The sequence below is a fragment of the Thamnophis sirtalis genome, unplaced genomic scaffold (genome assembly GCF_051295495.1).
Source record: "Thamnophis sirtalis isolate CommonGarterSnake01/CBP01778 unplaced genomic scaffold, rThaSir2_p1.2 scaffold_6, whole genome shotgun sequence".
Taxonomy (NCBI): Eukaryota; Metazoa; Chordata; class Lepidosauria; order Squamata; family Natricidae; genus Thamnophis; species Thamnophis sirtalis.
The window spans coordinates 46,393,903-46,418,868 of record NW_028261386.1 but is presented as its reverse complement, the minus strand read 5'-3'; the positions used below and the strand labels follow the sequence as shown (position 1 = coordinate 46,418,868).

Below are 24,966 nucleotides of genomic sequence, written 5' to 3'. Positions count from 1 at the left end.
TGCGCGCAGCTTGGAAGACTGAGGGAGTTGGTAGCTCAACTGAATTCTGACCGGATGACTTTTGAGCATGAAGTGACTTGCATAGCAATGAGACAAAATTACTACCGTACTAGTATCGAGGAGCCTGTTTTGGGGAACTTCTAGCTCCCATTCCCATAGTACCCAAAAATAATTATCGGAAATGAAGTGGGAAGCGGGAGACAGAAGGCAAGCTTATTAAAAGCGCCCAAATTTCTCTTTCTTCATTGTAACCTAAGGGACAAGTCAACAACGGGAAGGAAAGAAAAGTTCTCAATAATGTATTTATTTTAAGAGCGGCGATGGAATACAGCATTGCGCAGTCCACAAAAGTATGAGAGCTGATACGCCAAAATCCAGTTGATCACTAGATAATAGAAATTACAGAAAATCCCAACTCGCTGCTCCCATCTGGCGGTGCTCTTCATTTTTTACAATCTAAAATGGAAGTAAATGGATTCCTTCTGGAGATGGTCTGCGCAATCCGCAGGATTTGACAATTTGATGCCATATAATCAGGTAAGGATCAGCATTGTTGACGTTATACTTCCCAATTCTCCCTGGGTAGGTTCATTGAGGTCAGTGCTGGAAAGAGAAAGCGGAAAATGAAGGACTCAGAAAGACAGAGTCAAGCTGCCTAGAATTTTTTAAATTTTATGTTAATTTTTAATTTCCTTTAAGAAATCTAAGAGGGCAATTTTTTCTCCTTATTCACTAACTCCCCTGATTTTCCCCTCACATTTGTTCTGTAAACTCAAGGAGAGTCCTGAACTACACAGAGTTCACTTTCACTCTATGAAATGGTGTTACCCAGAGAACTGCACAACTAAGAAGAAATGTGAATATAGTCCTGATTCACAACTCTGGTATATCCATATCTTGCTTAGAGAACACAGCAAGCATTTTGAGACACAAATCTCTTAATATCTTCAGTTCAGTCAAAAAGGGGCTGTTTCCAACTGTCATGGCCAGGGATAAAGGTACAAAGGCACATATAAATTATGAATTTACAGCACAATTTGCTGTAAATTTGCCCTTAAGAGGCCTAGCTGCTTCAAGTCTGGTCCAATGGCCACAGGTTATATGAGGAGGATGCATGACTCAGCCTTGGTGCAAATGCTTTACATGCAAAATCAGCATGAATGTCCATGCCGCATTATTTCTTGGATCAATTACTGCAATGTACTCTCTTTGAATGCTATTCTGAAGTTGCAATTGTTAAATATGAGGCAGCCTAGCCATAGCCATTGCCAGCAATGTACAACACCAGTTTTGTGGACATTCAACTGGCTTCAAAATATAATTAAAAGTGCTGGTTGTAAATTATGAATCCCTTGGCATCTGGGTATTTATAGGACTGACTGGTTTAGGTAGAGCCAATCTAATTCATTTAGCCCTGAGGAGCATGTTGATACTTCGTCTCCAATGAGATCAGATGAGGGGGAATTAGACGGCAGGTAATCCTTGGGTTATGATGGCAATTGGGAGTGGCATAAGCAATGTAGGCATAAAGGTTGACACAATATATTTGTGTTGCTTAGTCACAGCAATCCTGGTGATCCCGGTTGTTATCATAACCTCAAGGTGTATGAGTAGTTAAGTATGAAGTGCCAGGAGTCCCAGAAGAGCAGGATGCTATGGGAGCCCAATGTGAGTTGATGGAGGCTGTTAGCAGATGGGTGTGCTACATGCAGAAGTGTCTTACTGGAATGACTAGCAATCTTCCCTGCTGGCTTCCACATTGACTTTGCTTGTGGGAAACCAGCAGGGAATGTCACAAATGGTGATCAAGTGATCACAGTTCCCTGCAGCATCATAATTGTTAGCTAGGCACATGTGTTTGGATTGTAATCATGTGATGCTGCCTTGGCTAGATCTTAGAGGACTGGTAATATGGCTATTTTTTTCCATGTTGCAGTAACTTTCAATAATCGCTGAACAAATCGATTATTGTTGATCTTCGAAGACTATTTGTTGTTTATCAGGAGATCTGGATGGCAACTTGCTTCAGTTTTCAGGAAGGTAGTGAAAAGTCTTCTGTAGAGCTTCTGGGAACTTGTCATAGTCACTCTGACACTATTGTGTCCTTGAGGTGGGGTAGGAGGCTGTTTTATGATGTTATAATTTTATGTGGCTATAAATGGCAGAATATTATAAACTCAGCAAAATAAAACTGCTGCAAATAAATAAATACACAAATCACTGCAGACAATACCTGAGCGAGATTTGGCAACACTCAAACTTTTAATACAATGAGAACCTTTCAGTATGAAAGGGAGATAAATTCCTAGTTATTGGATTTGTCATCATTGCACTTTTATTGCTGGAAAGAACACTAGTATTTGTTTTCCTTCCTTGGGTCCCAAGATAATTACATTGGCCTTAAGTACTCTGAATAGACAGGTATGGGATTACAGGGTTGTTGGTTCAAATTATAAATATATTGATTATTCTGTAATTGATTGTCAGAGTGGTAAATTTCATCTGAATTTTTGAAATCTCAGGGCATCTTTTCTATTCTTGCCACTAGGTGATCCCCTTTTACACAGGAAAATCCATACTGTTATGTGTGGCTTGGGGGGGGGGGGGAGCAAAAACTTTCTAAATGGATTTGGATTTTTAAATCCTTGGCATTCTATATAGCCCACACCTTGGTTATTATAATATTAGACATCAGCAGACTCTGATTTTAATATCTCTTAGAAATTGATAAGTTAAATATATGCTGGTACTCTTGATTCAGTGGAAAGTCAAATATTGCTTTATGATCAAAGTTTAAAGTTTTATTTAAAATATAAAAATAGGTTGTATTTTATTTTTACATGTAATATTTTTGTGTTTTTCTCTCTAAAATGATATAATGAAATTTACCTATAATATACTATAGGTAATCTCTATCTTAATTTTTTTAAAATTCATTGGTTATTGTATTCCTAAGGAACAAAAAAACTCTTTAAAGAAATAATTGCATGTAAAGAACATATTGTTATTCTGTGCAGAGAAAAGGAGGTGATGTGCAAGCTGAATGTGTCCCTCTTTTTATGCCAATTGACACATGGGTGTTCTTTCTATTTTGGGCATGGTTGGCCCTCTACTTCTGGTTAGGCAAGGGAGAGGGGCAGACTGGAACTCTACTGAACAGAGAGGGAGGGAGGGAGGGAGAGGGAGAGAGAGAGAAGGCACCCATAACTCCCAATATTCCTGCTATTAGCAAGATGAACAGTGTTCTATTGTACAGTTGTGCTGAAGGCAGTGGTTTATACTCTTCCCTGCTACCTATAACACTGTGTGCTATCTACTGTTTGTATGTTGACTGTGCCACAGTTTAACCAGGGTTCCCACTTAACTAGAGTCTAGTTTAGACTCTTGTTAAGTGGTGCCTAGAGCAGGGATGGGTTCTGGCTTCTTATACTGCTGGTTCGCTCAGGGATGCGCTTCGGGCGCATATGCGCATACGTAGTAGTAAAAAAAAAGCTTATGTGCAGAAACAAAAGTTACTACCTATTTGGCTGAACCAGGGCGAACCGATAGGAACCCACCTCTGGTCTAGAGTCTAAAACTAGTTAACTAGTTTTAAAGCCTACTCTGGGATTCTTTATCAGTGAAAAGCAAGTTAAACATTTGTAAATAAGTAATTGATTTATTTACCACAGCTGTGATTAATATTGCTGCTGATTTATGACAAAGTCACTATTAAAAGAATGAATCATGAAGAGGCCTGGGATTTTGCCAAAAGTTCTTATGATTTAATCATAATATCTCAGCTCCTTTATATGTGCACAGTTAATATTATCCTAGCGTGATGATAGTATGGAGTCACTGGGTGGAAATGTGGGTAAAAAAAAGTATATAATTGAGTAAAAAAAAAGCAACCTTCAGTTTTACATACAATGGGGTGCCCCAAAGTGCTGTCTTTGTCCCAGTACTCTTCATTATCTTCATCAATGATTTAGCTGAGGGGATAGAGAGGGAACTCATCAAATTTGCAGAGGACACCATGCTGGCAGGAATAGGGAATGGCCAACACTCCAGAAGATAGGCTCAAGATACAGAAGGGCCTTGTCATGCTTGAACATTGGGAGGTATCTAACAAAATGAAATTCAGTGGTAAGAAAAGAAAGGTCCCACATTTTGGTAAGAAAAAACAAATGCATAGACATAGAATAGGTGGTACCTGGTGAGAGAAATCTTGAAGTCCTAGAGGACAATCCCTTAAATATGAGCCTGCAATATCCGGCATGTGCCAAAAAAGCCAACACAGTCCTAGGCTGCATTAACAGAGGGACTTAATCAAGATCACGTGAAGTGTTAATACCACTTTGTAATGTGAAGACTACACTTGGAATATTGCATCCAGTTTTGGTTGCCATAATATAAAAAAGACATTGAGACTAAAAGAGTGTAGAGAAGTGCAACAAAGATGATGAGAGACTGGAGACTAAAACATATGAAGAATAGTTGCAGGAACTGTATGTTTAATGAAAAGGAGGACTAGGGGTGAAATGATAACAGTGTTCCAATATTTGAGGGGCTGCCACAAAGAAGGGGTCAATCTATTCTCCAAACACCTGAAGGCAGGACAAGAAGCAATGGATGGAAACTAATCAAGCAGAAAAGCAACCTAAAACTAAGGAGAAATTTCCTGACAGTTAGAACAATTTGCCTCCGAAGTTGTGAATGCTTCAACACTGGAAAATCAATTGTCTGAAATAGTAGATGGTCTCCTGTTCTGAGCAAGGGGTTGGACTAGAAGAACTCCAAGGTCCCTTCCAACTCTTATTCTGTTATTCATGGTTTCTTTAATCATGCTTTGCTAAATAATTCAAAGTTGGCTTACATGATTGGGTTGTATGAACTAGCCAATTATAAGTTATTCAAACAATTATGCTTAAACAAAACAAAGCCTTCACAATATACGAACCCTAGGAAAATGAAAATTTGAAACACACACATGTTCTTACTTAGTGACCACCGTTGGGGGCAGCAATTCCATTGGGAAGCACCATGGTCATTCAGTTGAAAATCATGTGAAGGTGAAGGACTAAAAATGTTGCTTCCCATTCAATCATTAAGCAAGTCACTGCAGTTGTGAAGCAAAACATCATGTGACATGATTTAACGATTTTACTTCTGTGTTCTTCATTAGCTCTGCTTGTTGCAAGCAGGCTGGGAAATATGCAAATGTCAATCACACAAGTGCAAGATGCTGCAACTGTCGTAAATGCGAGGATTGGTCTTAAAGTTGGTGTTTTTTACATTAGTGTAGCTTCAAACGGTTGCTGCACAAGGCTGACAATAAGTAAGGACAATTTGTATACAGCATGCCCTCTCAAAATCAGTGTCTCATTTTAGAGCAGTGTATTTAAATTTGGCAACTTTGGGAGCTGAAGTCTATTCATCCTATGTTTGCCAAGTTTGGAAAACACATCTTTAGATTCAAGATAAAGCCCCATTATGTAAGTGGTGGTCTACTGTATTTCTGTTTTATTTTTGCTCCTCCAACAATTGGACTGAATCAAAGATCTAGAGTTGGGTTCACTGGAGGTCTATTACTTGAGGAGGGAGAAAGTGAACCATAGCTATGGACTCTTCACCCCTCTGTAGCCCCTGGAAATGCTAGTACATTTAAGCAGGTTCCCCTCGCACATATGTGCTAGTCATTCCTGACTCTTGGGGCGGTGCTCATCTCCGTTTCAAAGCCAAAGAGCCAGCGCTGTTCAAAAACATCACCGTGGTCAGGTGGCCGGCATGACTAAATGCTAAAGGTGCAAGTAATGCTTTTACTTTCCCACCAAAGATGGTCCAAATTTTCCTCTTGCATTTTTATATGCTTTCGAACTGCTAGGTTGGCAGAGCTGGGACAAGTAACAGGAGCTCACTCAGTTACGCAGCACTAGGGATTCAAACTGCCAACCTTTCTGATTGAAAAGCTCAGGGTCTTAGCCACTGAGCCACTGCGTTTAATCAGTAGATATGTGTTAAATTTCCATAGTTCCCTTTCCATTGGAAGATTATGCTAATTCTTTACCTCCAAATATAAGAAATCGCTTTAGTGAAACATTGTACCATTACTGAATTATATAATTGCTTTATGCTTCCAACTTTATATTTTTTTGAATATTTAATTTAGCATATGAACCTTATTATTAAACAATCCCTAGCTCTCTTGGATCAAACGTCCGCAACCTGGAGCCTTCTTGTGGGCTGTGATGGCTTGCTGTGACGGGCATTGTGTAACAGCATGTAGAAAAATTAGGCTGCATTATTTTCAAGCTCTTAAATGACAATTTCTACAAATGATTGAAATACAGGGTTCTGTAGGCTTGCTCTGGCAAGAATAATAAGTGATGATGAGGCAGATAGTTAGACACACACACACACAAACAAACAAAACACACACAAGGAGAAGGAAAATTATATTCAAAATTAATACTAAAGTATAGAACTTTTAAAAAACAAAAATAAAAAATGCTATATTTCTATTTGAGAAGCTGCGTTTCATCCTATTTTCTTTTCCAACGTGTTATCAGAATGGATGATAACCTCCAAGAAAACTATTTGGCTTAGTATCCACCTTAGTAATTGCAAGCCATAAAGTATTATAACGTGTTAGCTCATGCTTCAAGGCAACAGGTTTGTTTTCCAGAATTGCGTAATCCAAATTCCTTTTTCCAAAGAAGGGAGGAGGAAGATAAAGCTGGCAAGTGTAAGGATTAGCGTGCACAGACACATTAGGCTAATAAACTTTTGACTTAATGATTGTAAGCACCACAAAATATAAAGTAGACTTTTAGAATGCATTTATGCCTTGAGCTGACATACAGTACTTTCTTTCTATATATATTGTTCAGCATCTGTGGGGTTTTTTAGGTTGTGAAAGTATATTAGAGTAAAGTATAACCTGTGTATTCTTTAAATAATATTTAATAACTAATAATTTAAATAGCTAGCTTTTAATCAATTGATAAGGGGCAGGTGCTCATCCACTATTTAGATTATTATCTAGGTTTTGCTAATGTTCCACCAAAGCTAATCTAGCATAGAGTATTCAATAGGCAGAGCTTTCTTCCTATTCTCTTTCTGCTGCTTGTCCCTTTGGGTAGGTCTTTAAGAAAAGTATTTATTGAAACTGACCTTTTCCAGTTAGGTAGCTATTAAATAGAAATGCCCCACTTTAATCATCATTGGCTTGATTTTCCTTGCTGCTGTTATGTATGCTGCATTCTTTCTGTTTGTTGAATATACAGTAAACTATGTGGAGATGGCATGTAGGTATTATACAAATATGTTTATTTGTAATATAAATATCAGCCTAGTATGCTTTTATTTATTCAGTGAATGCCATAAATAAAAATCATGCAATCACTGATATACAAATTTAATTTAAATAAAGCATCAGCAAATATGTATGTATAAAAGATATGTGGACAATACAATATAGGTCATAATATATTAAATTAAGATAAAACCATAATAAACCACCAGAATATGGAGTCATAGAATTCCAATGGGATAGATATTATAATTCGATATCTAAGGAATCTAGCATGTATTTACATTTACACACACTTACCGTAAGTAAAAGTTTGATGTGTAGCCTTTTGAGACTGAAAGCCACCAGCAGCACCACCACCATCTTTTCAATACTGTTTGCAAAAGGTAGTTGTGACAAACAATAAACACAGAAAGCATTCATATTTTAAAACAATATACTGAGAAAAGTAGAGATGTGGATTTGCTATGAAGTCTGTTGTCGTTCCCCCCCCCCTCAATTTTGTGAGGTATGTAATCTCACCAGGCTCAAGGTTGACTCAGCTTTCCATCCTTCTGAGGTGGGTAAAATGAGGACCCGGATTGTTGTTGGGGGCAATATGCTGACTCTGTAAACCGCTTAGAGAGGGCTGAAAGCCCTATGAAGCGGTATATAAGTCTAACTGCTATTGCTATAGTTTCATCTTCAGGATCTAGCCTTCTAAAGAGCAATCAGGGTTGATCTCCTCTAGGACTGACCGGTTTGATAACCATTCAATCCAAGGAATACACCATAGTTCAAAGGCCTCAATTCTTTGGTGCTCAGCCTTTGTGTCAGTCATTTGAGAAAAGCCAATTCAGGAAACAGTCAGGGCAGGGACTCCAGGAACTATATTAATGTTAATATGGATTCTGTAAATCAGGGGTTGCCAACCTTTCGGATCTCAGGAACCATTGAATTCATAATTTTAAATCCCATGAGCCACTAATATGATTTTTTAAAAGATAAATAGTATTTACTGCAATAGAAAAATGCAAATAATTTTTCTGCGGACCATCAAAATTTTCTCATGGACCACCAGTGGTCCACAGACCACTGGTTGATGACGGCTGCTGTAAACTGCTTAAGAGAAGGCTGTAAAGCACTGTGTAGTGGTATATAAGTCTAAATGCTATTGCTATTGTATTTCAGGCTCTGTATTGATGTTAGCACAGAAAAAGCCAAGTGGGAATTGGTTCATTCAGATACCTATAGAATATTCTGGCTAGAATGTAAACGTCAAAAAGCTTGCAATTATTTTAGTTGGAAACTCAGTGCTTTCTACCAGCCTAACATTTCTCAACCAAGATGACTGGAAAATATGGGAGCTGAAATCTGTCACAGCAAGAAAACAGCAGATTAATGTTGGGAAGGCTATTATGGTTATTCTCAAGCATTTAGAAAATGCCAATGAACAACAAACTAGCAAGATCAGAAGCCTTTTCAGTGAGCTACTGTAACCTCAACAGTGGCTTATCAATTTGTTGTGGTTTGCAGATTCAGTAGAAAAGTCAATCGCCCACTTTTCTTGCAATCAAGGAGTAGCAAAGAAGCAAGGGAAATCATAGCTCTTTGTAAAACGTATGTTTTGTATTTGACCATGTCGAACAGGACTATGTTGAAATATGCTGTAACAGTTTTTCCAATCTCATGCCCCAAATGGGTTAGACTACAGTTCCCATCATCTCCAGGGGTGAGAGACCTATAAGATTATTAATACAAACACTTTAAGGACAGAAACATTGTTAAGAAACATTGCTGTAAATCAGTGACGTGCGGTGAGGTTTACGGTTGGTGAGGCAAGAGCGTGGCGGCGGCGAGAAGCAGCGTCCCTGCTGCTGTCCCCAACAGAGGCATCTTGCATTTATGTCCGCCAGGGGAGTGGAGGAGGAGGAAAAGGAGAGGGGAGCAGGACGGGGCTCCCGGTGGGGGGGAGAGGAGAAAGGGAAGGGGGGCACAGCAGGCAAAAGAAAGAAAGCGCCAGCCCGCCAGCAGAGGTAGGTAAAAGACCCGCCTCTGCTGGTGGGCTGCCCCTCTCCTCAAACAAGCCTGCCCCTCTCTTCTCAAACAAGCTGCCCTCCCTGCCTCTCCCCCTTCCCTCTCTTCTCAAACAAACTCTCTCTCAAATTGAGTTTGTTTGAGTGAAGTGAAGAAACAAACACATGCACAAACACACACACACACACACACACACACAAATTACAATAAAAAATTACTTACAAATTACAATAATTTTGAATTCCTCCCCCACCCTCCATCCGACCCAAATACCTTTTCCAGCGGTGTCACAGAGGATTTCAACTCTCCTCTTGTCTGCCATGATAAAAATGTAAAAAATGTAAAAAGAAAGAGGCAAAAGCTGCTGCTGCCAGACCCTCCAATGGATGACTCTGCTTAACTGTTTAAAAAAAGCCTCTAAAAAAAGTGCCCTCTGCAGGAGGAGACGAGAGAACCAGGTGCCTCCTTTGCAAAAGGCATTTTTCGCCTTTTAACCCTTGCTTAACTCTGCTCAAGTGATCATAAAGATAGACTAAAGGAGGCACGTGGTTCTCTTGCCTCCTCCTGCAGTTAAGCACTAAGCAGAGTCATCCACTGTGACTCTGGCAGCAACTACCTCAGCCTTTTTCCTTTTAATTTTTCTTTTCTTTTCATGATGACAGTGGTGAGGCCCTGCCTCCCCTGATTGCACGTCCCTGCTGTAAATCATAGGCAAGTTATAGTGTATTTTGGGAATGAGAAAGTAGGATTCTTTCTGGCTTTGTTTTTGCCTGAAAAAGAGTTCTGTATTACTTCCCAAAATTCAAGCATTTTGAATCTTGGATGCCAAGCAGCTAGTCTCATCAGATGGTACATTTTTGCAAGAGTTCTTAATTTGAACATTTTATTCTGTACGCATGTAGGATTAGTGCATCAAGAGAACTGGAAATCTATACTTGAATTGAGCATTACAAGAATATATTCTTTCAATTTTCAATTTCAATTAAAATCATTTTTATTATTTTTAATGCACCAGAATTATCAAAAGGCAGTATAATGCATCATGCTATTCAATGTCTACCACAAATCTTCAAGATTTGGCAGCAACTGTAACACTCCGTGTCCCCCTCCCCCCCCATCAGCTTTTGTTTTTTCAAGTCCCCTCACACAAAAATAAAAAAGAGATCCTAATGTCTTTCTCTCAAGCTACATGAACAATCATTTTTTAATCAAGTAGATGAGCAGGAATAAAAGACCATGTACGGAAAGGTTGGCTTAATGAAGTAATTTTGTGTGAATATGGTATGTATAGAATAGAATTGAACTGAATTGAATAACAGGAGTTGGAAGGCACCTTGTAGGTTTTCTAGTCCAACCCATTGCTCAGGCAGGAAACACTATACCAGGGGTGTCAAACTCAAGACTTGGGGACCGGATTCGGCCCGCACAGTGCTTAGATCTGGCCTGTGGGGCTGCCCTGGAAATAGCGAAGGACAGGTCTGTGGTGCCTCTGCCAGCAAAAACAGCTAGTACAGGTGACTCTCCTGCCAGCACAGGTGGCCCTCTTGAGCTCCATTTATGCTGGCAGGGGGTTGTAGGAGGCCATCACAGCTGAAAACAGTTTGGGAGCCCGTTTTCACTGGCAGAGCACTTGGGCCACCATAGGTACCCCAACCTGAATGATGTTGAGCTCACCCTGGCCCCTTGAGGTCAAACACATCCCTGATACGGCCCTCAATGAAACCAAGTTTGACACTCCTGCTCTATACCATTTCAGACATAATGGTTGTCCAATCTCTTCTTAAAAACTTCCAGTGTTGGAGCATTCACAACTTCTGGAGGCGAATTGTTCCACTGATTGATTGTTCTCTCACAAAATTGCTTCTTTGTTCTAGGTTGCTTCTCTCAGTATAAAGATTATGTATGCATATATGTGTATATATCTATACAACAATATTTTTAAAGGCATATATTGGTATAAATAATAACAACACAAATTATAGGGCACTATGAAAACTTTTTTCTAACATACCTTTTAACATATTTTAAGTCATCTATTTTCTGCAACTGATTAAAACCAGAAGAATGTAGGCATCCACATTGCATTTTGAAAAATCACTGCATTACTACACAGATGCTCAGACCTGCTCATCCAGGTCTTATCTGAGCTCCTTGCAGGAGCTTCAGCCCACCTCTGCAATGTGTCTTTTCCTTCCTCTTTCCAACTCAAGGTGTGACATGCAATGTGCTCTGGGGCAGTGTGTTGCACAGTATGCAAACAAGATAATCTGGTGAATGTTACTCTAGCAGCATTTTCAAATGCTTCAGTTCCATGACCTGTCAAAACCGCAGTCCACAAAAGCGTGATCGACGAAAGCGTGCATTTGACGTCATCACAGCGCAACGAAAAAAATTAAAAATTGAAATAAAAATTAAATTAAAGCAAGCCGATTCACATAAAGGTAAGGTTTAGGGTTAGGTTAAGCTCTCTTGGATCAAACGTCTGCAACCTGGGTTAGGTTTAGAGCGTTAGGGTTACGTTTAGCGTTAGGTTAAGGGTTAGCATTAGGTTTAGCGTTACGTTAACGGTTAGGTTTAGGGTTAGATTTAGGGTTAGGTTAAGGGTTAGGTTTAGGGTTAGGTTTGGGGGGGTTAGGGTAAGGTTTTTGCTTTATTTTCACATTTTTCGATCACAGCGTGATGTTTTCGTCGCGCTGTGATGACGTCAAATGCGCGCTTTCGTCGACCGCGATTTTGTCGTCCGCGGTTTTGTGGTGGAACCCTTCAGTTCATTCCATGTGCATAGATTTTCAATGTAATTCCTTTTTGTTAAGAATTGCTTTAAATGTACAATCTCCTAGGTTCATTGGAGACTTTCCAGAATTGAATGTCCTAAAGCCAAGCACTAAGGGCCAGTTTAAACATGAAAGTTCCTCCCTACCGGGAACTTACTGAAAAGTGCTTCCTTCTAGTAGTATATATTTACAGCAGAATGCTTAACCTTCAAAAACAATTTTGGAGTAGAATTTCACCAAAGACAATGTTCAGGTTAATGCTGTATATCCCAGGCATGATACCCATTTTTTGGGACATGATCATCTCTGGGGGAGATAATAGTTAATGCTTTTAAATATTCAAAGCCTTCTGCATTGGAGTCCTTTTGAATAATCCTGCAAGTCAGGCTTATTATTTCCTATTATGTATTGGAAGAAATGTCCTTCTGAAATGCAATGAACATAAAAAGACTGGCCAGTAGTCCTTCTTAGCATCCTTTATAAGGCTCAAGAGACATAAAATATTCTTGGGCTGCTCACCCAAGGATATTGCTTGGGATTAGTAAATTCTATCAGTCCTACCTGCAGATCCCAGACTGCAGATTTAGAGTTGTTGGTCTTAAGCTGGCTTTAGCTTATTGGCTATTTTGTCAAAGTTGTAGGTGATCTGTGTCCTGTATAAGCAGCTCCCCACCCCCTCATTCTGAAATCCTGAAACTGGCATTCTAATCCCCAATCACACTTGAGTTCCTATTGTTAAAATAAAAACCTTACAGCCTTATTTTTTTATGCAAGTTGTAAATTCAGGTAAGCCTGACAGATGTGTTAAATTTTTTAAACAGCCCCCCCCCCCTGAAAATGAAGGAAGGCCTGTCTTTGCTCTATCAATGTCCCATGCGGCTACATTTTTCCCCCAAAAGAAAAGTGTGATCTTTTTGCAGCTGAAAAGTTACAAAACTTTCTTTGTTGACCAGAGCAGGTAAAGACATGCATGATAAATATCCAAAGATTCGCATAGGTTCCATGTCTTTCAGGAACAATCTAGCCCTGGGTGGTCCTTGATTTTAATCACTTCTCTTATCCCCATGAGCTTGGTAACTGTGCTTTCAATGCAGTTCAATCACATGTGATTTATGACCTTGATTCCATTGTGATGCTGCCCTTTTGTCCTTCAGCTCCTTTTTCAGACTTCCTAAGCTGAAAATGTACTCACCTAAAATTACGGTAAATATGATAGTCCTAAATAGCTCCCCTAAGGGCTGTGTGCTCAGCCCCTATCTGTACTCGCTGTATACATATGACTGCATATACTCTGATCCATCCAACATCATAATAGTTTGCAGACGACACAACAGTGCTGGGTCTCATAACTGGAGGGGATGAATCAGCATACAGGGAAGAAGTCCAGAAGGTATCCACATGGTGCTCAAGAAACAACTCACATCTAAATAATAGTAAGACAAAGGAGATGGTACTAGATTTCTGGAAGCACAGAGAGGAACCTGCCCCATTGTATATCAAGGGGGGCTGTGTGGAGAGGGTTTCCTTTTTAAAATTCTTTGGAGTGCTTATTAGTCAAGATCTCATCTGGAAAAACAACATGTCTCTGGTGATTGGAAAGGCCCAACAGAGATTTCATTTCCTTAGAGTCCTGCGAAAAAATCAGGTGGAACACAGGCTGATGACCTCTTTCTATCGGTCCACCAAAGAAAGTGTCCTCACATATTGTATTACAGTATGGTATGCTGGTTTAACAGCTACAGACAGGAAAGCACTACAGAGAGTGATTAATTCGGCGCAAGAAACCATTGGTTGCCCTCTGACACCACTGGATGACATTGTCAGGTCTTGCTGCTTTAGAAGAGTAAGGAAGATACTCAAGAGATGATTTACACACCCTGGTCAGTGTCTCTTTGCACTTCTACCATCAGGCAGAAGACATCAAAGTATAGCCAGCCGAACAAACAGGTTTGAAGATAGTTTCTATCCTTGGGCTGTGAGACTTTTAAATACAACCACAATCACTCCATGCACATGCTAGTTTTTTTTCTTTTTCTTTCTTTTTTCGTTTCTGTTATACTTTTGCACCAGTGAGGTTAAAACCAATTTCGTTGTATTTAAGTACATTGGCAATAAAGATTATACTTATATTTATAGAAGATACATCTTATTAGATTTATTTAAGTCCTCAGCTTATTACCACAATTGAGCCCAAAATTTATGTTTCTAATTGAGAAATTTGTTAAGTGGGTTGTCCCATTTTACGACTTTTCTAGCCACATTGGTTTAATGAATCATTGCAGTTCTTAAATTATACATGTTATTAAGTGAAGCTGGTTTCCCCATTGACTTTGTTTGTCAGGTTGCAAAATGGCATCACACAATTCCAGGACACTGCAACTATCATAAATGCGAGTCAGTTGTCAAGCATCAGAATGTAAATCACAGGAGCATTGGCATGTGCAATGGACGTGTGAAAAATGGTCATGTCATTTTTTTCGTGCCATTTGGTCACTAAATGAACTGTTGTAAGTTGAGGACTACATGTATTGCATTTTTAGTTCTTCAGGGTGGTATAGTCCTCCCCCAACAATCCAGAGAAGCATAATATGCAGTGAATGGCCCCAAATCACCCAGCTTCTACCATATTATGGCTGAGGATAGCTGGAACCTGATTCTTCCTGTTTACAGCATAAACAGGAAGATGTGATGGCGAACCTTGGCAAGCAAAGCCTTCTCTGTGGGCACACACCCTCCATCTCCAGCTGCTCTTCTGGGTTCTGTCGCGCACATGTGTGCCAGTCAGCTGGAGCAGCTGGCTGCCATGCGCATGCGCACCAGACAGCTGCTCTCTTCCAGGTTCTGGTGCTCCAGTGCATGTGTGTGTGCTCCAGTTTCAGCACTTGGTGCCAAAAAGGTTAACCATCACTAGCATAATATCTTAATCACTACATTATACTGGCTTTAGTACAGGCACCTCTTCAATGCAGATACAAAAAAGTGCAGATGTGGATTCAGTATCAATATCCACAACTCTTTTGAGTTTACAGTAGTTTATTATACAGGTGTGTACCATTAACAACCAATACCACTGTGCTTAGAATTTAAGTAACTGGAATAATTATTGTACATACATATAGCAATCCAACCACAACCTTGAATTAAATAAAGAATGGAGAACCTGACAGCAGGCAGTCTTAATAAACTAGGAATATTAAGATGGTTTTCAATGGTAAAACCTGGGTACTCTTGTTAGGTGTCATCCCACAATCGCTGCTGCTTTATCCAGCTCCCCCTACTTGGATATATAGACTCATTTAAAAAATAAAATTTATCTCACTTGTTTTTAGAAAGGCTTGCCCACAATTTAGGAATATTTTTGCGGGCAAGGACAGGAAGATGCACTCATAAATTTGTTACTTATGACTTGTAAGCAGCCCAGTCATTGATTGAGATGGGTGGCTATAATATAGATGTTGAATAAATAACAACCAACTGTGCTTTGAATGCAATTTAGTTGTAAACAGAAAACCAAGCATTTTTATTTGAAACGAACAATGACAAGAGTTGATAATCAAGGCCAAAGAGAAGGCCTACGTGTTTATGCATTGAAATGTGTATGTTTACAGGTCTGTGCTGGCTTGGTTAAGGAACGCTTATCAGGAAGGCAAAATAGAAATATGAGGGTGGGCAGGGCTGCACTGCTGGGAATACAAATGAAATCCCTTCACTACTGTATTTCTTCTATGATGCAAAACATGTTGCGTTTGTTTTTCGTTTTCCTGAACACCTGGGTAAACTTGGTGAAGTGAGATAGGAAACCACATTGTCATAAAAACAAAACGATGCTTTGCCGATACTGGTAACCGGAGTACCCCCTTAAATTCTTGCTCTATTTTATTTACATCATTCCCATCCCAGCTTTCCATCAAATTAAAGAAAACATAAAAAACAGGCAATAACCCATTCCAGAAATTGACCATTAAAGCGTAACAGTTCAAGCAACTTCTGGGAGGGGGACAAAAATCGTTTTGAGGGAATATTTGCTAGCATTTTTCTCCAAACCGCCAACTCCTATGGTTTGTAATGTAACGTCTAGTTCCCAAAAGAACTAGCCGAAATTCTAACCACAGCTACATCTGGCTACAAAACACGCACCCCAGATCTTCGTGGTGGGGTGTCTATATTACTTCCCAGCGGGGCGGTAAGACGGCAATTCGCCAAATCCAGCTCGGTCGCAGGGCTTCCTTAAACTCCGCCTTTCCCAAACTTCGCGGAGAGCCGCCTTCAGTCCGTTTCTTCGCCCGGCCTGCTTTTCCAACCTCACTTCCCTCCTTCCAAAGCTCCTCCTTCCCTACCGAAACCGATTTTTCGGGGTTCCTCGCTTTACGTCCCTCGGCCAGAGACCCAAAAGGTCCCTTTTTTCCACCGCTCCCTCCCTCCCCTGGCTCGTTCAGCACGCCCCCCCCCTTAAAAGGGAGAGGGGCGATGGGTTGGTGCCCCTTCGCCCGAGAACACGTGTTAAATTTGAAACGACCCGCAAAGCTGCCAGGCAGACCCGCGAACCGGGGCTCGGAGCCAGTCCCTGCGGCTGGGAAGGGAAGAAAAAGACGGTGCCGTCTAAGGAGTCTCTCCTTCGGCATCTGCTCTGCCCGGTTTCCCGTTTGAAAGAACTCTCCTCAGCGGATCGGTGCGGTGGAGAGGCCGGGCTTCCGTCGGGAGGGGGGAGGCTTTCATTCCTGTACTCGGGGGAGGGGAACTCTGTGCGTGGTGTGTGTGTAAAGCACGGGAGAGAGGGAGGAGGAGGAGAAAGAGAAAAAAAAGCAAGATCTCAACTCAAAGCCCCGACGTTTCCTGCCTTCCACTGCCGGCGGCCGCCCCGCATTCTTGCCATTCCTAGGCTGTGACTCCGAGATCGTCGTCTCCGCTGAGCAGCAGCGCTTGGATGAGAAAGAGCAGCAAGCCAGGCGCTGCTCGCCCCATCGCAGCGGCCGCCTCCGCAGCGCCCGGCCCTGGTTTTAACAGCGAGACAGTAATCCCTGCCTCCCCCCGCAACAATATTCCTGGTTTTCCTGTTCCCCCACCGCTCCCCTCTCCTCTTTTTCCTGAGTTTTGCGCTTCCTTCCCCAACTCCAAACTTTTCTCTAGCGCCCCTGTGCCTTAGGAGGGGAGGGGGAACCCAAGGCAGAGCCGTTTCCCTCCCCCTTTTTTTGCCGCTCCCCCCCACCCAACCAGTATCCCGCTTCTTCCTTTCAGCCCGCCCCCTCCCCTCTCCCGATTAACTTTTGCAACGTACGGACCTCTCTCGCCTGAAACTTTCTTCCCCCTCCGGATTGGATTCTTGTGGTTAAGACAGACGCCTGGTCCATCCGTCGTGGCTAGATTTTCTTCGGGATTTCCCCCTCCTCCTTCCTCAAAAAATTGTGTTTTTCCCCCTCTGGGGGTTGGAGGCGAGAGAAGAAAAAGAGGCTCGTGATCTGGCTGCTTTGCGCAAAACAGCATTTGATTGATCCCAAGACATGTGAACAGGTAAGCGGGAGATGCAACAGTTTGGAGTGGGGGTGGCGGCCTGTGCGAAAACTTTCTGAGTCTAGCGTGCGAGAACGCATTTGCCTTTGTAAGCGGGTCTTCAGTCTAATCTTTGGGTGCTTTTATCGGCTGTGCTATTATTATTGTTGTTGTTGTTATTATTATTATTATTATTATTATTATTATTATTATTATTATTATTATTATTATTATGTTAATCTTTGGTGAGATTCACAGCCTTTAGGGCTGGTTAGTAGCGCAACAGCTCGAGTCCTAATAAAGGATCTAGGAACTGTTAAGGTAACGTCGGAGGATATAAGCTGTTCCAAGTAGGGTGGTTTTTTGTAGAATCAGAATGTTCAAGTCTGATAAATTTAAAATTTCCAAATAGCGAGGTAGCCCTTTAGGTATTGCTCCAAGGGCTCCAATTACAATCGGGACAACACATGATTTCTTTTTCCACAGTCGCTCAACTTTAATTTGCAAGTCCTGGTACTTTGTGATTTTTTCTTGCTGCTATTATTATTATTATTATTATTATTATTATTATTATTATTATTATTATTATTATTATCTGTATTCATTAAACATGAAACTCAACCAACTGAACATTTAAAACTGTGTCACAAATATCATTGACTAGTGCTAATGGTGGATAGGGTTGCAGCCAGTGTCTTCGGTATCAACTTATTATTATTGTTGTTGTTGTTATTATTATTATCATCATCATCTTCTGATGTAACTCACTTAACAAGCAATTTCTGAGTCTTCTCTTCTGAAGAATGACTTTAAATACAATTTAAGTTGTAAGCTTTGCATGCAAATGGAAGGGAAAGTTAGAAATAAAGTGAATTTGGAAAGTAACTAGACCAAATCCCTGTTCAATTCTCTAGGTTACTGTTTGTGATATTAGTAAAAAAACAACAACTGTAAACAGTTTAACTTTCCTTGCTCCATGGCCGAGTTCCTGAGCACTGCAGAGTGACTTCTGTCCTTCAACTTTCAGCCAGTCACCCTCCCGCTCTCCACTGGTGTGTGGAGGGGTATCGTTTCCTCTTTGTTCCCTGGCAGTCAAATCTCTGTTAGCCATCCATCTCTAGCAAATGCTGTGACAAGGTAGCATCTGTTACTGTTCCTTGCATGGCAAAATCTTAACCTGGCCTTTTCCAGCCTGATGTTTTTTGGCTGGGTTTTGGGTTAGGCTTCTCAGCATCCCCAGCCAGTCCTCCGCACAAGGATTTGGGGGTTGGGGATAAGTCCTTTGATTTATAACATCTGCAGAAGAAGTGTGGATATTTAAATATAGTAAGTAGGGTGAGGGTTTTGAACTTTCTGAGTTTCTTGTATGAAGGTTTTCTGAGAAAGTGCTGCAGGAATGAAGGGAAGGAGGAAAGTTGTGCCAAATGATGTTTTCTCTGCCCTCGTGATGTCTTTATTCCAGTGAAGTGTGCATTGTAAAGTTGAAAGCTGCTTTTTAAAAAAAAATGCTTTGTAGATCCTCTTAGTGCATTGGATTTTACAAGTTTTAAGCTTTTCCTAAGAATTTAAGACTCTAAAAAAGCCATAACCGTACAAGTTCCCTTTAGTTATTGTGCATCCAAATGTGGCCTTAGGAGAGGCTCGTAGAGTTAAAAGGCAACCCTACTCCTTTTTGTCTTTTCCAAAGGTGTACGTTTCACACATTTGCTTGCATAAGTGTATACCACAATTATGCATATAGTTATTTTAGAATACAATTACTGTATTGTCACTTAGAATTCCTAAAACATGGTTTCATTTTTGTATGTGCTTAAGTGGGAGCAAAAGCATGGAAATGTGATTTGCGTCTCTGTGCTAGGTGTGGTAAGCCCTCCAGATGTTACTAAGTATAATTTCCATCCGCCTCAGCCAGCGTAGCAGTGAAGGGAGGTTGGCAGTGGGCAACATGTGGAAAAGAACAAATTCTTCATTGTTGCTGGACATTAAGAGGCCAAGGATTCTTACTGTATTTTATTATTCAACTTTTTCACCTACCCATAAATGTTGATGGATTTCTTTTTACAGTACAACTCTGTACAGTGCAACTGAATGACTAGCTAATATATGAATCAATTCCAGTAGAATCAGCAGTGTGTTTTTTGGCTATGAGAAAAGTTTTTCATGTTGAATCTTGTGACATCATTTGATGTCAGAGAACTATAGACCTGAGTTAAGCTGTGGAGCAAATGCGCTTCAGCTTATGTTAAGGCCAGGAAGCAAAGTACCATAGTTACACAAATGTGAAGTCGTCTAGAAAAATACCCAGCGTTCTGCCCATCATTGCATCATGCTGTTATCAGTAAGGTGAATGATTATCTTGGTATGTTTTGTATTCACCCTCCCCCCCCCCCTCAAATCTCACTTGTAGAAAGATTTTTGAGGGCTGTTCTAATTTTCCAATTATTCTGGATTGTGATTAAGTGCATTAAAATAACAAGAATCATAAAAATATAATCACGAAAATATTACAATTCTTGATACAAATGAAAGAATATTGGTAAACCCATGCAAAACTATTGGCAATGTTAATAAACAGTCAGCATTAGGAATAACAAATTCAGAATATTGCTTCATATATATTATCGTGATTACCATTGAAAAAATATTTGATCATGCCAGATAAATATTATTGCATTCTTTGACAAAGAGACTAGCAAAATGCTGTGGACATTGTATACTTGTATACAGTAATTGTATTCCTGTATACAGTAATGTATGTGACAGACCAGAGCCTACTTCTTAAATAGAAAAATGTGGTATAGTATTACCACCAGGTGGATTTGTAACTATCTGACCAACTGTACTCATCCTGTAGTCCTCACTAGAACTATATCCACATAGATGAAAGCAAGCAATGGCATCCCTCAAGGTTCTGTCTTCGGCCCAGTTCTCTTCAGTATCTTCATAAATGGTTTAAATGAGGGCATAAAAGTGGAATTCATCGAATTTTCAATCTGGGGGAGCCAACACTTGAGAAGATAGGTCCAAGATCCAGAAGGATCTTTACAGACTTGAAGACTGGCCCCTATCCAACAAACGCAACTCAGTGGTGACCAAAGTAAGATTTTGCATTTAGGCAAAAAAAACCCAAAAACACGGGTATAGAATAGGTAATACTTGGCTGAACAGCAGTAACTGTGAGAAGGATTGCCGCAGAGGGGAGGGGCCTGACCTATTCTCCAAAGCACTGAGGGCAGGTGGTCTCCCAACTTGTTTTGTAATAAAATGTTGCCTAGCAATAAAAAATATATGGTGTAAAATTAATAGAAGGCAGGTTGTTTATACAGAAGTTGTTCTGACAGAGTTTAGTCAGCTCTCCTTTGCCTATTTTTGTTTTTATTTTTGGAGTTTAACATGTTTATTGAAATAGTGGACAGATCTGCATAATCCCACATACCGGTACATTGCATTATTGGATTATATATACTTTGTAGATGTATTTCCTTGACAGAAGCCATTCTTTATTTAGATTGTTTTGCAGCCTTAAGTTTCCATGATTGCCCTTTCAGGAAGATGATTGACTTATTAGTGTTTTAAGATTACAATTGCTTAATGATAGACAATTTTTCCATGTCCTGTTTTAAAAATTCTGTTAGCAGTATCAAGAAAGATATGAGACCCTCAAAAACCTCTTTTAGGTTTAGCGCCCCCCCCCCCTGAGGCCCTCGGGAGACTTCATGAGCTTCCCTGAAGCCTCTGGAGCGCAAAAATCCAGTCCTATGGACAAACCGGAAGTTCGGGAACGGCCTTATAGTTTGCTTGGAGGTTGTTTTAAGCGCTCTGGAGGCTTCAGGGAAGCCCCCTGAAGGTCCCTGAAGCCTTCGGAGTGCTCAAAATGATCCTCCGAGCAAACCGGAAGTCACTTCCGGTTTGCTCGGAGGGTCGTTTTGACTGCTCCGGAGGCTTCAGGGAAGCCTCCTGAAGGTCCATGAAGCCTCCAGAGGGCCTCCGGGGCGCGGCGCGGGAGGCTGTTTCCGCCTTCCCCAGGCTCCTATAAAGCCTCTAGAGCCTGGTGAGGGCGAAAATAGCATGCAAAAAATGGGGGGTCGCGCATGTAGTGCGTGTATGTGCATGGGGGGGTCACACATTGCATTATGGGTGCGGCATGCCCGCACACTGCACTCCCCCCATTTATGGCACATGAGCCAAAAAAGGTTCGCCATCGCTGCTCTAGCATAAAACACCATTCTTCATAAATTGGTTTGCTCTGCAGCTATTTTGTTATGCTGTCTTTTTTTGAAGTTACATTTGGCTTGGGCTGTGGGTGTTTTAGAATTGTAAAGCAATATCTGTTAAATAAATATAACTTTTTGATGTGGTTTTTCTTCTATTTAGCTTTTTAAGATTCTTTATTTAGCTGTAACCTGGCTAAGCAAAAAGGATATAGGAAGGTATATCAAGTCAGTGTATGACAAGAACTGGACAACCATGACCCATTAGGTCATCCTTTCAGAGATATTTTCTTACTTAAACAGAGAAATAGAATGATCATAAGCAGGAGAAAAGAAAAAGGGGGAGTGGAAGTGTCTTCCAATTTCCTGCCGGCTTGCCCATTGACGGCGCTTGTGGGAACGGGCAGGGAGTGTCAGAAATCACTTCTGATAGTTGACTAACCCACAGAAATGCCTGCTACTTTGCTAAGGGAGAGGGAACAAAGGGAGCCATGGTCTGCAAGGAAAACTGTATCCCTACTCTGCATCTTGGTGTGTCTCCAAAGGCCCGCTCCAGGGAGGAAGAGGGTTCACCTCTTCTGTTGACTGCCAGTGTCCCAGTCAGTCCTACTTCGTAAGCAGGCATTCAGATCACTTCCTTTTCTTTCCCTTACACCATTAAGAAATTCCAAATTTCAGTCTTAGTTTCAAAGTACCAATCATTGCTCACTCATTGGACATTGCTGTCAGCCAATTCGGTGCAGGGATCAGACCCCTCTTCCCTTTTGCCACATAATTTATAGGTTTCTGGGAACTATAGTTAGAAGGCATGGTGGCACTGAAACAACCACAACTTTCACAAATTTCATCCCATAGATACTATAGGTCCCAGATTTTGGACACATTCAGCTCATTTGAGGGACCCTGGTTCAAAAATTGTTACTTTAAGTTGTACCGTATTGGCAATTTTTGAACTCAAATAGGCTTTCTGTTTTACTTTTGGCTAAAACTAGGAAGATAGATCTGCATAATGATTGTTATTGAAATAATACGGACACATAAATGTGTTATTAAAAACTGCAAATTCTGTATGCAATCTCATTTATAATGTATAGTAGGCATTTTGAAAATAGGTTAAATAACCTATCAGCCATTTGTTCTTTTGATGCTGTGGGAGAATAAACATATATGTATAACGTTTATAGCCTTATTTTGTGTCATTTCAGTTTTAGGCTATTTTTTAATTGAATTTATTTATATATCACCTTTCTCCAAGAGCTCAGAATGATTTCTGTGTGGCTCTCTCTTTAGTTTATTCTCATTGAAACTACAGGATAGGATAGGCTGTAGTTGATCCTAAAATCACCCAAGGACTCCCATACTGAGGATACTTGATTGGCAAATGGCCCAATTAGAGTTGTCTGTCTAGGCATCTTATAAATCTGACTGATTTAGTCAGTCAGATGTCTGGAGTTTTTCCAGTGGCCCAGTAGGCTGTTTGGTGGAATGTTTGTACTGGCTTCAAAAGTTTGTCCCTCAGTGCCTGTCTCTGAGTTTATCCATACTGGCTCATAGATGAATTGAGGACCTTTGGGAAATGTAGTACAGTTATATCTCAGTACTCATCATTAATTGGTTCTGGGAGGTGTGACAAATACTAAAAATGATGAGTACCAAACAAACCATGTGACCCTTTGTTTTGGTTGGGAAGGACTTCCTGTCTGCTCTCCATTGCCATCCCCCTTTTCCTATTTCAACAACCTTCCCAGTATGACTAACTCCTGTCCATCCTCTACTTCCTTTTGTAATGACCTTCTCATGTGGTTGTTTTATCTGTTCTCCATGGCCATCCCCCTCTTTCTATTATAGTGTGTTGAGTACAAAACTAACGATGAGTAGCAGGATAAAATTTTCACATCAAAATACATTGAGTACCAAATTGGACAAGTTTTGAAGCAATTGAGTACCGAGATACCAGTGTGGCTAAAGAATATCTGAAGGTGGAATAAGATGAAAAGTGAATCAGTGGTTTCTGGGGGAGGTATGGTGAACTGAAGATGACTGCAGCAAAGTTCCTTGGAAGCTCTCTGAGTAGTGAATGGATGGGAAGTTGGACAACTTGTAGTCAAGATGGCTGCTTCTCTTGAGGAGATTGTAGGACAATAAGATTAGTCATCTTGCATGTAAGTAGACGAAAACTTTTAAAGGACGTTTGCAAGGCACACATTCTAGTAACTTTTAGAAGTTGCTCATTAACTACTTCTAAACTATTAGAGATGATCAGAACAACAAGTTTGAAAACACCTGATGAGTCTGCCTTCAATCCTAGATGAAAGAAAAAAATATAATCATAAGCCTAAGAATTCAAAGAATTGGAAATAGTAAAAAGCTACTGGTAAGACATAGTTTTAAAGCTAGGAAATTCATAAAGTTGTAATCCATTTTCCATTATAAAGTGAAGTTGCATGTTTGGCTGACATAAATATTCCACAGGTTTGAAGATATTTGCATCCATCTCATTTACCTGAATTGTTTCTGACTCTGTTCTAGGTCTGTTACTTCAGAATAGTAACATAAACTAGATTCAGTATTATAAAATTGGACTTGGACATTTCAGCAGCGTAGCATATCTAATAATTTAGTGGGTATGAATTCAGCCATTTATGTATCATAAACCATAGCTTTTATGATTGAGTAGGCTGTTCAATCCAAGCATTTTGCTTATTCATTTAATAATGGTTAAAATGTTGCAATTTAGCATGTTTAGCCTAAAACCAAATAAGAACCATAATTATTTTGAATGTGACTAGAAGAGTCAGAACAGATGGATAGGCTGCACTAGGTTTTTCCGTTGGGTAGGTCAAGTGTATTTATAGTTCTTTGAGTGAGGAAAAAACAGTGGAGTTTGCACACCTTGCAAAGTCAGGTTTGTTTTAATAATATCTTGATGGGTAGTATAAAAGAGAATCTTTAGGTTCATATGTAAAGCTGAGCTTGGACCAAGGAAACCATATAGGAAACATGCAAATAAAAGATGGCATCTTATGGTGCCATCACTAAAATGTTTCTGATTCCAGTGCTTAGTCTTCTTTGCAAACAAAGAGTAGAGTATCCCCTCTATATATTTTATAATAGGGTTAGATCCAAATCAGGTATACCCCTGGGTGGGGTTGTATTCACAATTGGCAAAATAGCAGACAGAACATGC

The 24,966-nt window shown here is 40.3% G+C and overlaps 1 protein-coding gene and 1 long non-coding RNA gene across 3 annotated transcripts in view; one reads left to right on the top strand and one right to left on the bottom strand.

Annotated features, from left to right (window-relative positions):
- Nucleotides 1-96: 96 nt before the first annotated feature.
- The window catches only part of PTPN14 (protein tyrosine phosphatase non-receptor type 14), a 136,227-nt gene continuing 111,357 nt past the window's right edge, over nt 97-24,966 (top strand). Inside the window, exon 1 of one of the 2 annotated variants that reach the window (XM_087717786.1) lies at nt 97-537. The gene's annotated coding sequence lies outside the window, so the exon portion shown is untranslated. Of the gene's footprint in view, nt 538-16,847; nt 17,590-24,966 lie in introns of those variants that run through there. The other variant, XM_087717785.1, reaches the window with a different exon arrangement.
- On the bottom strand, nt 289-17,499 carry LOC148044965 (uncharacterized). The gene is made up of 2 exons (XR_015696949.1): nt 17,361-17,499; nt 289-603 (listed from the first exon to the last, which is right to left on the bottom strand). It is a non-coding gene; the product is annotated as an uncharacterized LOC148044965 (long non-coding RNA).